This window comes from Tamandua tetradactyla, chromosome 20, assembly GCF_023851605.1.
Source record: "Tamandua tetradactyla isolate mTamTet1 chromosome 20, mTamTet1.pri, whole genome shotgun sequence".
Classification (NCBI taxonomy): Eukaryota; Metazoa; Chordata; class Mammalia; order Pilosa; family Myrmecophagidae; genus Tamandua; species Tamandua tetradactyla.
In genome coordinates this window covers 8,185,452-8,199,055 of record NC_135346.1, presented here as the reverse complement: position 1 = coordinate 8,199,055, position 13,604 = coordinate 8,185,452, and the positions used below count along the sequence as shown (strand labels likewise).

Genomic DNA, 13,604 nt, shown 5'->3' with positions numbered 1-13,604 from the left:
TTATTGTACTAGTTGCTAAAAAAGATTAAAATATATTTAAACTGTTGCATCAGCAGAGATAGCTTTATTTAGGTTGGTATTGGTATGCATAGATGGTTATACCTGCTATATTGACTTATGGCTCTTGATTATACAATTTTGTTATATGAAATTTTTACCTCTACAGTTACATTTAATTACTTTTGGGGACATTAATTTTCCCTTCTTTTTCTCTTTCCTCATTCTTTTTAATATTCACAACAATCTTTCTATCAATTTTTCCATTCCCCTGAGTCTCTTCCTCCTGTGGCAAAATGTGTCTGTTTCCATTAATTCTCTAATTACTTTGTGGCTTTTGTACACAGCTCCAGATGCTTTAAGAATTTTGCATCAAAAGAGAATTGGGAAGTGGTTCAATTCAGAGTGCTTATTTCTATAATCCTTGGGGTGAAACTTCCTTCACCCCCTGAATCTTCATGTTCCTCCACTTCATTAACTTGGTGTGCCACATCAACTCTGGTTCCTGTTAGTTTCTCCTTTCCTCCCTCAGTTACTGACAGGGAACAGTGGGTGGTGAACTGTTGTGTAAATGCACACTGGTGTGCACCAAGCTCCACATTCACCGGACTCCAGCCCAGCAATGAAAAAGAACAAAGGGAGAACTAAATGAATCATGACAGCGTAGACGACAGAAAAAGAGACTGAGAGAAGATAGAGGCATGGTTGACAGAGCTGCATGTTTGTCATCCAGAGACAAGGAAAAACAACCGAACAGAAGAAAATAATAAATGCAAGAAGTCATAAGGATTAGCATCCTTCCCTTGAGTGACTCCTGTAGCGACAATTATTTTCAAATGACGTCTCCTAAAATTTTGTGTTGCATTTGCATTGAGCAAATCCATATGTGTGAATTATATTTTTCAAATTTGAACTATTACATACTATCTTTAGAAACTTTTGGTAAATCTCTGTACCTATTGCAATTCTCAAAAATATAAATAAACCTCAATTATCTACTTTCTAACATACCCAATCAAGTTCTTCCTTTTGATGTTATCATGGAAATCACAATGGCCAAGTATGATGACCTAAACTTCCTCATCAAATGTGACTGAAATTACACATTAAATATGAAGTCTAATTCATAGCTGAGCTGGAAAGCTGGAAGAGTGACACAGCAAGCCCAGAAAAATGGGGAATTCCTGAAAGACATCCAGTAGATAGAAAGAAATTTATCTAAAACTCTAGAAGTTTTGAGAAATTTGAAACTCCAAGGAGAGGATAAAGATCAAAGCACACAAAAGACAAAGAAGTCATTTTTTTAGCAGACCATAAGAATGACTAATCAGGGACTTCTCCTGGAGTTAACCGAGTTCGCGACCCTGTCTCTGGGGCTGAGGAGTTCCCAGCACCTGGGCGATGGAGAACCGAGCGGTTTACGGGCCCACCACGGAGGAGAACCCGGGCCCCGCCAGGGGCGCCCGGAGAGGGCTTGCCTCCTACTTCTCCCCTGGTCGGCTCTCGTGGCATCGGTGGGTGCTCAAAGGCTAGCAGCTGTTGCTGTCTCTGCTGGCCTTTATCTGTGAAGAAGTTGTATCACAATGTACTTTGTGTGGAGGACTTTACTTTTTTTGAATTTGTGAGCTGCAGTGCCTTTCTTCTCAGTCTCCTTATAGTGATTGTGTATTGTACTCCAGTTTATGACAGAGTCGAAAATGTAAAAGTAAAATCATCGGATTTTTATATTACTTTGGGAACAGGATGTGTGTTTTTGTTGGCATCCATCATTTTTGTTGCCACACATGACAAGACCTCGGCTGAAATCGCTGCAATTGTGTTTGGATTTTTGGCAAGCTTTATGTTTCTCATTGACTTTTTCATTATGCATTGTGAAAAACGACACAAGTCCCAGCTGAGAAAACCTGAGACTACCAATAGGTCAGAAGCCGTCACTGAACCACTTAATGCTTGAAGACTGCTACATAAGGTAGCAACTTTGCATGATGCCCATGCCCTGGCAGAAGTTCTTGTAGAATTTGTGTAATTTAAACCACTTCTTTTGAAGCGTAAGGGGAAGGGCAGGAAGGCAGTAATGATTAGTATTTGGACTGTATGTCAGTCACCACCAATTTTGCCTGGAGGGGCTTTTGTTTATAATTTTTTTTTTGTAATGGTTGAAACTTATCTTAAGTGATGATGTTTTTGGAGGTGGAGTGGGAAGGATAATTCTTTAAATCATATGGAATAACTGATGATAAATTCTGCTGTCATTCTTTTAGAACGTTTTACAAGGCTTAGCTTCCAAATTGTGCTTTGTAGCTGTATAAGCAGCATGGTTTTGCTTGTCCTATTAGAAATTTTTCATTTTTAAATTAACTTGTTTAGTTATAAGTTTCTTTATTAGTAAAAGAAACGGAATAGATAATGATTAGATTATGTTCTGGTCACTGACATTTAATGTATGCTTAAGAGATCAGTATTCAAAATGTTGGTCTAGGCTTTTTTTCCTTAAAATTTAATACCCAAGCTTTACTGTATCTTACTCGGCCTTAAAATTACATTGTGACATTAGAGGATAATTATGACTAACTTTTTATAAGACCTTTGTATAGCCTAAAATCAAATATATATGGGAAATGTTGGTATTTTATGTATGTAAAAACAACAGCATAAGCAGCTCCATGTTTATGCTGCACTTTCATTGCTGATAATATAGATTTAAAAAAATTGTTGTATAATGTAACATAGAAAAATTGAACAGACTGATATCAGGTCTAAGGACCAAAGATAAGAAAGATAAATCTTTTGCCCAATACAGTGAAAGTAACTATAAAAGCAGACTTCAGCTACTTCCCATGTATCTGAAGAGATGAATTCATGCTATGATTTAGAAAATGGTCTATTCCCATGTTGGCAGTTGGCATCTGATTATTTCTACTTAAATTAGGACAGCTCTGCTAAGCTCTCTTTAGTGTTTTCTTTGGACCCAGTCGTCTTTTTAAAACCCCAGGTAAGAAGTCAGTCATTGTGGTCTTTTTCATCTATTGAAGATGCTCATGCTTCCTTTTCCGTCTCCTTATCATAATGATCCATATGGTGTGTCATCATCTGGCAGAGATGTACCTCTGGCTCTCACTCTTTCTTATTGTCAGAATGTGTGCAGCATAGACTGTACAAGAAGATCTGTTGGATCCTTGTTCTCACACAAGCATTACTGTAGTTTCTCTCTGAAGAGAAGAAAGTAAGTAGCCAGGAGAATCCTGTCCAGATTAATTTTGTTGATGGTATAAAAGAGTAGTCAAACCACTCAAGAGATTTCATCACAAGTTTTGATAATTTGGAAGGATTGTCTGTTGCTAGCAGGCTGTCATACACCCAACAGATAGGGCACTTGGAATCAGGCGTTTCTGACTGAGTGGTTCACAGACTAGACCATTCTTCCCCTTCTAGATTTTTGTTCACTAGTAAGTGATGAGTCCATGCATCAAGTCCTTCAGTACTTTGGTGGAAGTCTCTGGGCAAGGATATTCAAGGATTCCACTGAAATAGTGGAAGCACGTTCCCAATGATATGATTTAATGATGCTATCCTTTTTATTATCTGCCATTTGTGTATTGTAGACAGGTTTCACCTACATGAATGTGGCTAATATGGTTGTCAGAAATTGGTCAATAAGGCCAGATACAGCTTTTGCTCTGTTTACTGACTCAAGACCTTATCAATTTGTATCAGAGCTTGGATGCTAGTGTTAATGGTAATGTCACCCATCATGAATAGTTTTTACTGGGCATGTCATCTAAGAGATGATAAATTGTTTGGATATTGGGTTTGAAAAGAAAGACTGGTTCAAAGATAACTAGTTTGTGGTGAGCAAGTTCTGAAATTTCTCATTAAACCATATCGTTGTCCTTTTAAATGTCATCTAGATCCAGCTGGAATTCACAACAAACCATCTGGGCTACCTCAGGGTCCCTGCCTATGCATTGGGCTTAGTTGAGTTTGATAGACATATCCTCAGCTGACCTCACACATATCATGTTGGCATTGAACTTAATCTCTTTTTGTTTTGAGGTTTCTCCTCCAGTTGTTTTATTGTTGCAGCAGTGGGTCTCTTAATTGTCCACTTAATCCTTTCCTTTTCAGAAGGATATTATGTTCATTGATGATTTTGGTCACTCTAGAACCTTCCTTCACACTGTTAGGATGTGGCTGGTTAGCCTCCTTCTTACTATTGTATTGTGGAAGGAATTAGGAGTAAAAAAGGTAGTTTGGTGAAGTAAAACATGGGACCAAAACCCACCGTTGTGTACAGAAAAGGGCAGACTCAATAAACTCAGTAAGTTTGGACCGTTATGGTAAATAAAAAGTTCAAACAAAACTTGGGACTAAAAAAACTGTTGTTAACAGAAAAAGACAACAGTACATTTAAAATCATTTTTTATTAATAGCACTTGGTAAATTTGGTTTGTTTTTCATACAAATACAATGTTTAGAACGGTTCTTAAGAATTATAAGGGAAATATTATGATATAAAAGTTTTATAATCGCTATTCTTAAATTATGTTCTGTTTGGGGAATGGGATATGTATTTGTACATTGTTTATAGCCAATCACTTTTGTATTTGTCAGTTTAAATCCTGTGGGTCTTTTTTATCTTTCTTAATGTCAAATTTTATAATCTTCCTTTTAAATAAATTCATTTTATTAAAACATTAAAAAAAAAAAAAAGAATGACTAATCACAAACCCACTCCAATGAAGATGGCAGGGAGAGATGCTTCAGGGCCCCACTATTAACGTATACTTCGAACAATCAGCAAGAACTAGCAGACATCTTTCTAAAAGCTCCAGAAAACAGTTAAAGGACTACATTAATAGGGCAAGCACCAAATCAAGAAATAGCCACTTAAAAGCAGGAGGATCTCCTGGCACGCTGGCTGGCCCCTCCTAACCCTTTCTGACTCAGAGCATAGCCAGTTATCTCCACCCGCAGAGCAGACCCCTGGTCCAGGTTCTGTAGAAAGCTGAGTAACCCTCATACACATACTGCCAGCCTGTATATCTGATGGTGACCTGGAGGAATTGCTGTCCCAGAACTTGCCCTGCATGTAGAAAATAGCTTACTGAGCTTTCCTGCAGAAATAACATCGTAGGAGAATGGTCAAGCTGTGCTGCTTGGGAAAAGGAATTTACTGGCTGGCTGTAGGATATACAATGCAGTACTTGGACAGTGAGGAAACTGTTTTAGGAAAGAAGGAACATTCATTTCTTTGCAAAAGGAGGATTTCTCAGGGCCACGCATACATGCCTAAAACAAGACACATATACAGAAAGGATCAGAAAGGCTCCTATGCTTTGGCCTGGAGATATTCTCCAAATTCATTGTATGCACACTCCCACTGGTCAATTTGCAAAGACCAAGAAAAATATTTCTTTTTGACCTCTTCTCCTACTCCTTTTTCTCCTTCTTCTTTTTTGTTACCTCCAGGAATTCAAAGAAGGTCTGTCAGAACACTAGATGGATACAAGCTTAAGGAATAGATAGATGCTTTAGGGTATAAATTCCAGTGATAATGCACTAAAATATCAAAATGACAAGGTTTCAACAAAAGATTACAAAACATTGAAAGAAGTGGGAAGAGATAGCCCAGGCAAAGGAGAAGAATACAGCATTAGAAGTCATCAGTGAAGAGGATTAGACATGAGATATTCCAGAAAAAGGCTTTTAAAAATGGTCATACTGGATACAAAAACTCAGAAATGGACAGCACAATACTACCTAATTGTAATGTAATTATGTTAAAGCATTGAATGAAGCTGCATGTGAGAATGATAGAGGGAGGAGGGCTGGGGACATAAATGTAATCAGAAAGAAAGACAGATGTTAAAGATCGAGATGGTATAATCTAGGAATGCCTAGAGTGTATAATAATAGTGAAATGTACAGTGCACAAATTTTAAAAATGTTTTTGCATGAGGAAGAACAAAGGATTGTCATTATTGCAGGGTGCTGAAAATAGATGATATCTAATACTTTAAAATGTCACATTATGTGTGAGACTAAAGCAAAAAATGTTTGTTACAAAATTCAGATTTTGACTAGAGCATTTCCTAATATAACTCATGTAGATAGTTTGATTGAATGTCATAAGTACTTGGAATCTCAGGTAGCACATGAGTTTTTGTTGGTTTGTCCAGAGTGATCCCCCGATGAATCCCAGAAGAGTGAGAGTGGAGAGAAATTCAACCTCCCCAAGTTGAATTCTTGATATTCTCACAAGCAGTGTGGACAACCAAAGCTATAGGCTGAGCCCCCAGTCTTGGGGTTTGTTCAATGAAACTTAAACCCACAAAAGATAGGTCAAGTCTACTTAAAATTTAGGCCTATGAGTCACCCCCAAGAGAACCTCTTTTGTTGCTCAGATGTGGCCTCTCTCTCCAGCCAATATGATGAGCATTCTCACCACCCTCCCCCTCTCTGCATGGGACATGACTCCCAGGGGTGTGGACCTTCCTGGCAATGTGGGACAAAGATCCTGGAATGAGCTGAGACTCAGCATCAAAGGACGGAGAAAAACCCTAGAATGAGCTGAGAATTAACATCAAGAGACTGAGAGAATCTTCTCGACCAAAAAGGGGAAGAGTAAAATGAGGCAAAGTGTCAATGGCTGAGAGATTCCAAACAGAGTCGAGAGGTTATCCTGGAGGTTATTCTTACGCATTAAGTAGATATCACCTTGTTGTTCAAGATGTAGTGGAGAGGCTGGAGGGAATTGCCTGAAAATGTAGTGCTGTGTTCCAGTAGCCATGTTTCCTGATGATGATTGAACAATGATATAGCTTTCACAATGAGACTCTGTGAATGTGAAAACCTTATGTCTGATGCTCCTTTTAGCTACTATATCAACAGAAGAGTAAAACATATGGAATAAAAATAAATAACAGGGGGAACAGATGTTGAAATAAATTCAGTTTGAAATAGTGGTAGGTGAAGGCGAGGGGTAAGGGGTATGGTACATATAGTTTTTTTTTTCTCTCTCTATTATCGTTTTATTTCTTTTTCTGTTGTCTTTTTATTTCTTTTTCTAAATCGATGCAAATGTACTAAGAAATGATGAATATGCAACTATGTGATGATATTAAGAATTACTGATTGTATATGTAGAATGGAATGATTTCTAAATGTTTTGTTAATTTTTTTTAATCAATAAAAAAAATGGTCATAAATATGTCCAAAGAGCTAAAGGAAAACATGAGAAAAGAATTCATGGAAATCAGGAAAACAGTAAACGAACACCAAGAGAGTACTGAGAGAGATGGAAATTTGAAAAGGAACCAAAAAAAGATTGAAGGCACAGTAACAGAATTTTAAAAATTCTCTAGAGGGATTCAACAGCTGATTGGAGCTGGTAGGAGAAGAAATCAGAGAACTTGAAGATAAGACAATTGAAATCATCCAGTGTGAGGAGCAGAAACAAGAGAGAATAAAGAAAAGTACACAAAGGAGCCTGTGGACACCAGCAAGCATACTAATGTATGTTTTGTTATAGTCCCAGAAGAAGAAAGAGGGAAAGTTGCAGAGAGACTATTCAATGAAAGAATGACTGAAAACTCCCCAATTTAACAAAAGCCATGAATGTATACATCCAAGGTGCTCAGTGAACCCCAAAAAAGATAAATCCAAACAAAGCCACACGGCACCACATTATAAACAAACTATTGAATGACAGATAAAGAGAGAATACCGAAAGGCACAAGTGAGAAGCAATGTGTCACATACAGAGAAGCCTCAATAAGATTAAATGCTGATTCCTCACTAGAATTTATGAAGGCAAGAAGGCAATGGGAAGACATATTTAAAAAGCTGAAAGAGAAAACCCTACTAATGAAGAATTCTGTATCTGGCAAAACTTTATTTAAAAACTCAAGAGTAATTAAGACATTCCCAGATAAACAAAAGCTGAGGGAGTTCACCACCACTAGACCAGCCCTACGAAAAATACTTAAGGGGGTTCTGTGGGTTGAAAGGTGTGGTACTTAGATTCAGTTGTCACCTTGGCCAGGTGAAGGTGCCTAGATCTATTGCTGTGGACATGAGCCAATGGCGTGTGTACCTCATTTGTTGCTGGTTACATCTGCAGTTGGCTAGGAGGTGTGCCTGCTGCAATGAATGATATTTGATTTAATTGGCTGGTGCTTAAATGAGAGAGCTCAACGTAGCACAGCCCAAGCAGCTCAGCATTCCTCATCTCAGCACTCACAGCTCAGCCCAGGCCTTTGGAGGTGCAGAAAGGAATCACCCCAGGGAAAGTTGTTGGAACCCAGAGGCAGAGAGAAGGCCAGCAGAGATCACCCTGTGCTTTCCCACATAAGAAAGAACCTCAGTTGAAAGTTAGCTGCTTTCCTCTGAAGAACTAATGAAATAAATCCCCTTTTATTAAAAGCCAATCCATCTCTGGTGTGTTGCATTCTGGCAGCTAGGAAACCAGAACAAAAGGAAAGAACACTAGACAATTGACTGAAGCCTATATGAAGAAATAAAGGTCTCTGATAAAGACAATGGCATGGGTAAAAATAAATACCAGTATGATTGTACTTTTGATTTGTACATCCACTTTACTTCCTGCAGGATCTAAAAGGGAAATGCATAAAATGCATAAATCAATGGTTTGGACTCATAATGTATAAGTACTCAATTTTCCACAAGAACTGCATCAAGGTGGTAGAATGTAGGGGTATAGGGAGTAGCTTGCGTATGCTATTGAAGTTTAGTTGGTACCAAAGAAAATGAGATTGTTATAGATTTAAGATGTTAAGTTTAAGCCTCATAGTAGCCACAAATAAATTATCAGAGAATATGGAAACTCAAAGAGAAAGAAGGTAGAGTGCAGGTTACCAGGAGTGGAGAGCAGGAAGAATGGGGAATTAATGCAAACTGAATGTAGGGTTTCCATGTGGGGTGAAGGGAAAGTTCTAGAAATTAATGGTGGTGAGACTACTGCAACAGTGTGAATATGATTCACGTTATTATACAATGGAGGACTGGGCTAGGAAGATTTATGTCATACATTTCCACAATTAAAAAAAAAGAAAGAGAAACTAAAGAGATAATGAGAAATAAATGCAGTACCTGATATTAGTGGGATCTAAGAATTGAGGAGAAAAGACTCAAAAGGACATTCATTATTAGGACAGAAGAAAAATTGGAATATAGACTATAAACATTATATCAATGTTAAATTACTGGAACTCAGTGACTGTACTTCAGATGGCTGCATCAGGGAACGTCCTTGTCTTGGGAATTTAAGTAGAAGTATTACTACATTTTTAAGGAGTAAGATTGTGCAACATGCTTTCAAATGCTCTGAAAATAGATGGATGGATGGAAAGGGAAGAAAGGAAGGGAAAGGAGGGAAGAAAGGAAGGAAGGAAGAAAGGAAGGAAGGAAGGAAGGAACAATACAGTAAAGGTGTCACGTGTTGTAATTGGTGGGTCTGAGTATCTGGAATGTGTGGGGATATGTTGAAGCTCTCCGTATAAGGTTTGTATTGTTTTTGCAACTGTCCTATTAGTTTGCAATTATTTCAAAATAAAAAGTTTAAGAATGTAAGAAAAATAATAACCACAAGATTAGATGATACAGCAGAGATGAAAGAAAAAGTAGGTAATAAAAGGTTGCAGAAAAACTGAGGCCGTCTAAACACACCGAGTCTCGTATTTACCCTCTGGCTGCTCTCCAGTCTCCCTACACTCACCCAGTGAGGCCTCGGACCAGAAACTGTTCTCCACTCACAGAGGTCTCCACTGTGCCCACCCACTCCTGTACAATCAGTGGAGACAGGGTTCCATGTCATTACTTCCATTTAATGTCTGTGGAATAAATTATTTGGGGTAGTAAAATTATTTAAACTTGTTATATCAGTTGAGAAATATAATGAAATATTATTATTTCTAGGATGTTAACCAGCAGAACTCTGTAAGAGAAATTTTAAGTTATCAGCAGGAGACAAAAAATAAAAAAGTGACCAATCTAGCAAAAGTGAAAACAAGGAAAAAGAGGAAACATAAATGCGCTGTAACAAATGTCACTAAAAAAGCAAAATGTATTCTCCCCACTCTGTCACTGTACTGCTATCAGTGCTTCATTTATCCTCTCTCTTCACTCTCTGTATGTGGGAATGACATTCTTAGGATGCCTCAGGACACCAGGCCCAAAAGTCAAACCACTTGCATCCCACAAGCTACTTCTTAGCATAGGGCTTATCAGAGTAAGAACAGAAGGCTGAATTTAGGTAACAAAAATTAAATTTACTATGCACCACAGTGGGCAGCTGTAAGTGGAATATTTTGAAATTCAAATTCCCACATCTTAATTGCTTTCTTCCTTCCCTATGATACCCAAGGGTGGCTTACCTCCTCTCCTCCCTTGCCCTTCCTTGTCTGTAATCCTTCTCAGGTACATTGACTTCACTTTATATTTTATATTTATGTTCATTATACAGACAATGGCTTCATTGCCATCTTCTTCCTTCACTTTTGGGATGCTGGAGCAAATTTTCACTGAGTTTTCCACATCATTAAGTTTTAGTGTTCCAGATAAGGGCAGATGAGCTAAAGTCAATCTTGGAAGCCATGTATTTTGGTTTGCTACAGCTGACAAGTTGCAATATACCAGAAATGGGTTGACTTTTACAATGGGGTTTTATGAACTTGCAAGTTTACAGTTCTGAAGTTGCGAAAATGTCCAAATTAAGGCATCCGCAGGATGATACCTTCTCTGAAGACTGGTTACTGGCGAGCGTGGGCTCCTCTGTCACATCTCGAGGCACATGGTGACATCTGCTGGCCTTTCTCTTCCAAGCTGTTTTGCTTCCAGCTTCTGGCTTCAGCTTCTACATGTTTCTCTCTTTTAGCTTCTTTCTTAATTTCTGTGTGGGTCTTTTTCTTTAAACTTCCCTGGAGTTTTTTTTAAAAAGATTTTTTATGTCTTTTGTCTTCTTATAAAGGACTCCAGTAAGAGGCTCAAGACCCCCTTTGAATGAGGTGAGTCACTTTTCGATTGAAATAACCTAATCAACAAAAACCTCATAAAAATACCTACAATAGGTATTTGTATACCTATTGTATACAAATGGTATACAATGGATTGAAAGAATATGATCTTTTCTGGGACACATAACTGCTTCAAACTACCACATCACGCATCTAAAAAGGTGTGGTAAATCTCACGTCCCCCTTTCATATGTGTGCATCTAAATGAAGCAGTGCTGGTGTTCAGCACATATGAGCACTGAGGAGAGGCCATCAGACTTTTGCTCCTCACTCATCATACACCAGACTTTCCAGGTCCACAGAACCCTCGAAGCAGCTTTTGGTTCTGAACCTAGACTAACTGACACAGGGCACAGGGGAGGTATTTCCTCCCTTCTCCCACATTTCCTGCCATCTGTCAGTGGCCAGAAGAGGCGCACAATGTGGCTATGTTAACATGATTTTGTACCTACTTCGCTTGACCGGAGTGCAGAGGAGAAGCAGCAGGCAGGAGTGGCTGGAAGCTTTCTAGGTGTGCAGTTATGCAGGCTGCAGTTAGCCTTTCAACAACTCACGTTCTTTTCCCCGTCCTTATTCTGTATCACAAACTCAAATTCCTCCCCAGACCGTCCCACCAATGCAAGCTAGGAATTCCAGCAGATAAGCCAAGTTGTGGCCTGCGTTCTAGTTACTTTGTCTTCCATTTTCAAGTGTTTGCCTTCGCACTATAACACCCTTAATATAGGACAGAATTACTGCGATTTAGGGCAGTTTGAGCAACTTCATTGACGTGAACCGACTAAATAAACTACACATATCAAAAGTGTCCAATTTGATGTTCTGACATATATGCAAATCCGTGCAACCATCACCTCAATCAAGAAAATAATCATATCCATCACTCGCAAGAGTTTCTTTGTGCTTCTTTGTAATACATTTTTACCCTAAACCCCATCCTCAATCAATCCCCAATCTTTTCCCTGTCACAATAGATTACTTTGCATTTACTAGAATTTCAAACAAATGAACCATACAGTATGTACTCTTCTTGTCTGGTTTCGTCCACTCATAATTATGTTGAGAGTCACCCATATTATTTCATGTGTCAATAATCACTCTTTTTTATAGCTGAATAATTTTTATTGTATGAATGTATCATAAGTTTTTTCCCATTCGCCTGTTGATGAATGTTTGTGTTGCTTCCAGGTTTTACCATAAAATTGCTTTGGACATTGGTGTGCAAGCTTTAGTGTGGAAATATACTTTCATTTCTCTTGAGTAAATATTTACAAGTGGAACAGCTGGGTCATATGGTAAGTAAATATTTAACTTTTAAGAAGTTGCAAAACTCTTCTCCAAAAGTTTATGTCATATATTCTTCCCAGCAGTATAAGAAAATTCCAATTCATCTGCATCCTCACTAATGCTTGGTATGGTCAGTTATTTTAATTTTAGCCATGTACCACTGTTTGATTGAGGTTTCCATTTTCATTTCCCAAGTCGCCAATGAGGTTGAACATCTTTTAGTTTTTGCTTACTTACTATCTGATGTATCATTTGTGGTAAAGTCTTTGTTCAAAACTTTTGTCCATTTCTTATCAGGTTGTTTGTCTTCCTATTACTGAGTTGGAACAGTCTTTATACAGCCTAGATACTAGTCCTTTGTCAGATATATATTTAATAAATATTTGCTCCCAGTATTTGGGTTGTCTTTTCATTTTCGTATTATGTTTTTTGAAGGGCAAACATTTTTAATTTGATGAAGACCAATTTATTGATTTATTCTTTTAAAATTTATACTCTTGCATCATGTTTAAGAAATCTTAGCCGAACCCAAGATTTTTCTCCTGCTTTCTTCTAGAAAGTCTTATATTTAACTCTTACATTAGGTCTATGATCAATAAATGTATATGTATGTGTGTGTGTATATATATATGTATGTAAAGTATATGTATATGCATGTATATATGTATGCGGTAAGGAAAGGCTGGGGTACATTTTTGTTTGTTTGCTTTTTCCTTTTGCATATGGCTTTTCAATTGTTCCTGCACCATTTGTTGAAGAAATTATTCTTTCCCCATTGAATTGCTGTGGCACCTTTGTCAAAAATCAATAGATTATGTATGTGGTCAAAAGCTTTAGCCAAGATTTTTGGCTCTAAATGTGAACTTCCTGTGGAATTTTTGGCTCCCTTCCCTCTGGTCATTTACAGAATTTAAATCTACTTTTACTCCCTTCTTTTTTCTTGTTTTTATTTTTTTTCACATCCTTTCTCCTGCCTTTGCCAAATTTTGCAAGCAATCACTTAATAGTAAGGCAAAATAAAGTCATTTTTCACATGCGAAGAGCCAGAAAATACATAACTCAAAATGCCACTCTGAAAGATATTTTGGAGATGTACTCAAGCCATACATTAAGTTGAATCTGAGAAAGAGGTCAACAAAAGTAGCCATGATGAGCCAAGAAATCAATTAAATGTGCACTATGGAATTGCATCTTGTGGGTCATTTGGAGTACTTAGTCAGCCTGCAGAGCAAATGTTGTACTTTATCAAAATTACCCTTATAATTTCTTTTAATTGCTCGCAAAGTATTC

General features: G+C 37.7%; 1 pseudogene; it reads left to right on the top strand.

Moving 5' to 3' along the window:
- Window positions 1–1,334: 1,334 nt before the first annotated feature.
- LOC143664430 (CKLF-like MARVEL transmembrane domain-containing protein 6 pseudogene) lies at window positions 1,335–2,252 on the top strand (annotated as a pseudogene).
- The last annotated feature ends 11,352 nt before the right edge of the window (window positions 2,253–13,604 follow it).